The sequence below is a fragment of the Penaeus monodon genome, chromosome 12 (assembly GCF_015228065.2).
Source record: "Penaeus monodon isolate SGIC_2016 chromosome 12, NSTDA_Pmon_1, whole genome shotgun sequence".
Taxonomy (NCBI): Eukaryota; Metazoa; Arthropoda; class Malacostraca; order Decapoda; family Penaeidae; genus Penaeus; species Penaeus monodon.
Genome location: NC_051397.1, coordinates 47,670,226 through 47,675,225, shown reverse-complemented (window position 1 = coordinate 47,675,225; position 5,000 = coordinate 47,670,226). Strand labels below are relative to the sequence as shown.

Sequence of the window (5,000 nt, the reverse complement as noted above, 5' to 3'; positions counted from 1 at the left end):
ATGTGTATAAATTGTCAGTAATGTAAACAGTAACAGTATCATCCCATTTCTATCATACATGATATGCAGTTGAGATAATGAAAACTATTTCGTGTGTAATCTTATACCCTTTTGGGAAGATGTGAGAGTAGTTGTTTCTCTTAAAAAAAATAAAAAAAAAAAATAAAATAAAAAAAAAAGCCCATGAGGAAAATATTGACCCAAACATTATTCCGACGTCCTCTTCAGCTACAAAACATAAAGAGAACCTTTAGTAATATCTATTTAAAGAGCCTTTAGTAATATTTATTTTAAAAGTTTTCTACGTTAAAGAAATAGCAGACAATTTGAATACAAAATGCTAATAATATGCCTACCGTTTAGTGTTACTGTCTATCTTATCTCATTCCTTCCCAAGGTCTGATCCTACCTCTTATCACCACATTTCTCGTCTTGTCCGAATCTTAATCCTACTACACAACACTAATGAAGGTATTGTTGTATGGTATGTGTTTTCACTATTTTTTCATTGACCATTGCAATGAGATATTCATAGCAACTGATATTATCTTATATGTGTATACAGTATACTTCACCAAATTCGGTCATCATAGCTATTCCAGTAGAGAATTCTCCAGTCTTTTTAATGCACATCAGTCACCGATGTAGCTTAAATAGCAATTTAATCCTTGGATTTAAAGACGAGATGGTGCAAATGTATAATACAAGATAAAAATAATGCCCCAAATGTCCATTGTTACCGAATATATGCAACATACACTTTATTGTTTTAACAAATAGCTGCATCCGAGAATTTATTATGTGGTTAAAAATAACCTTGTTAAGTCTACGCAAAATATTTCCAAATATCGTTTCTTAACATTTATGTTAATAATTTGTAATAAAAGAGAATTATAGTCACCTGTTATTATGTATCCGTTTTTTCTAATCCAGAAATGTTCCAGAGAAAACTTAATTTTTTTAGGGATATCTAATATAATTAGTAGCGTGTTATTTTGCATCTGAAATCAAAAGGATTTTAGAAATGGGAGTAAATAAAACATTCACACCAATAACTTTTAATCACCCTAGTAACACTGGATTTGGTTAATTCCTATATTCATTAGTTATGTTTAAGTTATTGAAATTAATTACAACATATTTATATGCCAGCAGTATTTCCGAACGATATATATATACACTCATGTATATACATATTAATAGAGAGATAGATAAATAGATAAATATATAGGTATATATGGGCGTGTGTCAATAAAACTATCACACGAGTATCGTTCAAAGTTTGCGCATTCCCTTATTCCCTTGTTTTCGTAATGACGTCACACATAAACAAAAATCAGCTGTGGTGACAAATTACAAACTAGGGGAAGGCCCAGCAAGTGTTACCGTGTCTGGTGAGTATTTTTTTTAAGTTTTTATTCTATATATTATATTTACCTTTTGTTTAGACTGTGTCCATTAGCTTTATCATACACTTCTTGTATACGCATACTAAGAATGAGGAGAATAATTTCCTGGTATAGATGGAAATTTCAATGCTTTAAACTGTTCTGCAGAGTTCTCTTGCGTTGGTCATGGATTCATGGTCATGTATAGCAATTATAATAATGTTTTTTATCTGGTTTACAGTCTTAAAGTTCTGCAAATATCTGAACAGTAATAATCGTTACACTTTTATTGTGAATGTATGAAAACTTACGGTAAAGAGAAACTTTTATATATAAACAAGATTTGGACTTCGTTGAACATATGGATCATTATATATTTACAAAATAATAAAGAAATAGTAAGACATTTGACTGTTATCCTTTTATGTTTAACTTTGCGAGACGATTATTGAGAAAATAGGAAAATAAAGGATGAAATTTCCCGGTTATACTATTTTCATGTATGCAAAATGGTAAAACTTGTAACCTTGGTATAACGTAAATTGAAATAGATCTTGCCATCGAAGTTACGATCTTAAATTTTACAGTGGTCGGATCGCTAGTACAGTTAAGTCCATTGATAGCTGTTTTAGCGACTATTTCACTCGTGTTAATTTCGTGTAGAAGTCATCCTTTAGCATGTAGTCTATATCTGTCACGATTTGAATTCTTCTATACTGACACAACGCCGAAATACGATTTTTATGTGAAACTTGCTATGATGACATCCAAACAGAGAGCTTATTAATGTGCATGTTCAAAAGACAAAAGGAGGATGAACACGCAATAGAGTAATATAAAACATAACCTTCGAGGGGTCGGAATATTGTGATTATACATTTTACACATGTGTATCTTATATTACATTATATATTTCATATACATGCCATACACACACACACACACACACACACACACACACACATATATATATATAATATATATATATATATATATATATATATATATATATATATATATACATACATACATACATACATACATATATATATATACATGATATATATACTACATATATATATATATATACATACATATATAAATAATATATTATATATACATATATATATATATATCATAATATATATATATATATATATATATATATAATACATCACTATATTATTTAATATATATATATATATACTAATATAATATATATATTATATATACATAAATATATATATATATATTATATTATATATATTATCTATATTATATATCAATATATATATATAATACATATTATATATATAATATATTATATATATATATATATATATATATTAATATATATAATATATACATATTATATATATAATATATATAATATATATATTATATATATATATATATATATTATAAATATATAAATCAATATCATCATCATCATCCTGAATCAATCCGCTGCAGGACGTAAGCGTCTCTCAGTCTTTTCCAACTTTGCCTTGTGTTTTTTGTTTCCGGTCTTGACGCCCAAATTTCGTTATTTCGTCACGCCATTTTGTCATTGGTTTGACCCTTGGCCTTCTTATGTTATCTATGGCCCAATCTATTACTTTCTTTGTCCATCTGTCGTCCTCTCTCCGGCATATATGACCTGCCCTTTGCTTTTTTTATGCCCCCAAGTATATCTTCCACTTTTGTCTGTTCCCTGATCCACGTCGCCCTCATCCGATCTCTTAGGCTAATTCCCAGCATCAACCTCTCCATCCATCTCTGGGCACTTATTAGTTCCCTCTATAGTAATTTGGCTGTTGTGCATGTTTCTGATCCATAGGTCATAACTGGGAGGACTCATAGGTTTAACACTTTTTCAATCATAATGGCAAGCTGTAAATAGTTTTGGCGAGATGGTATAGCCCTTTTTTAATTGGTATTTTATCGGTTTCCGTGTGGAGCTTGATAGTTTGTCTCCCATCTTCGTATATATTTTCCAATATTTGACACTATACCTCCTCTACTCCCTGTCTTCGAATAGCTTCTAGTACTGTTCGTATTTGTACAGGGTCAAATGCCATTTCGTAATCAATGAATGTCATACACAGTGGTTTCCTATATTCGTTTATTTTTTCTCTTATTTGGGTGAGCGTGTGGATGTAGTCTGTCCAAAGCGGAAGCCTGCCTGTTCTCTAGACTGATTAGAATCCAGACTGTTAGAGATGCAAGTTGTGATAACTTTTGTGAACAGTTTGTAGGTAACTGAAAGAAGGCATATGGGTCGGTAGTTTTTTCAGATCCTTTCTATCCTCTTTTTTATGTATCAAAATAATAGTTGTATTTTTCAGGTTTCGGAGTTTTGTTAAAAAGGTTAATTTTCTCCTGCATCTATTATAAGGTCTATACTAATTCCGTCGTCACCTGGTGTTTTACCTCTCTTCATGCCTTTAAGTGCTCTTTTTTCTGTTGTGGTGTTAGTACGTCTCCAGTTGTCGTTCACTTCTATCTGTGACTGTTCATTTGACTTGTATAGATCCCTGTAAATGTCTTCCACTATTATGATTTCATTCTTATTATATGTCAATTCTCTGTCTGGTTTCTTTATTGCATACTTTTGATTTCTTCCTATTCCCAGTCTCCTTTTAGCTGTTCTTGGTACGCGAGATCACTGTCTCATTTATTATTTGAGGATTGCATTTCCGTACATCACTCGTCTTTTTATTTATTATCTTTGTTAGTTCGGCTAATTATATTTTGCCCCTGTTTGACGTTACTTTCATGATCCTACGTTTTTGCATAAGCTGTTTCTACCGAGAGATTGCTAGGGCTTTGCTTGACGTTCTTACCGCCTACTTCAAGTACAGCTTCCTTTATTATGTCATTGAACTGTTTGTTAATTTGGTCTATGTTGAGATCTTCGTCGCTGAGAAGTGAATATCTGTTTTGAATATCAAGGTTAAATTCTGTCGCTCTGGTCTTCAAGTTAGCTAAATTTGGCTTTAGTTTTCGTATGAGTTTGTTCCTGTCCCTTCTGAGGTGTAATATTGTTTGGCCTCTGACCATTCTGTGGTCGCTGCCAACATTTACTTTATTAATAACTTCTACATTTTTTTCCATATCGCGCCTATTTCAGATTATGAAGCCAATTTAATTTTTATGACAGATGGCGACTTTCATGTCCACTTCTGCATTTGTCTTTTTTCAAAGAATGTATTCATGATATTGAGAGATCGAGCCTCCGCAAAATCGACTAGCATTTGTCTCCTCTCATTCCTAGTGCCTATTCCGTAATTTCCCACTACGGTTTCTCCTCTCTTTTTATCTTCATAGAAGCTTACTATTTCTTCATTACTGTGGCTGCAGGTTGAAGCATAGACTTGAGCAATCTTTAAGTTGTACCTGTTGTCTAGTTTTATTATTACTGAAGCCACTCTTTCGCTTATACTATAGAATTCCACGATGTTCTTTTCTAAACTAAGAAACCTACCCCTAATTCCTGCTTGCTACCTTGGGGTTTACCTCTCCAATAGAGCATGTGTCCATCATTTAGTATATTCTGTTCTTCGCCTAGTCTTCTAACTTTCCAGAATCCTGCAACATCCCAGTTAATGA

At 31.7% G+C, this 5,000-nt stretch overlaps 1 protein-coding gene across 2 annotated transcripts in view; it reads left to right on the top strand.

Annotated features, from left to right (window-relative positions):
• The first annotated feature begins 1,349 nt into the window (after positions 1-1,349).
• The window catches only part of LOC119579508 (solute carrier family 15 member 2-like), a 56,459-nt gene continuing 52,808 nt past the window's right edge, over positions 1,350-5,000 (top strand). For both annotated transcript variants that reach the window (XM_037927370.1, XM_037927371.1), the window contains exon 1: positions 1,350-1,394. The gene's annotated coding sequence lies outside the window, so the exon portion shown is untranslated. The remainder of the gene's footprint in view (positions 1,395-5,000) is intronic.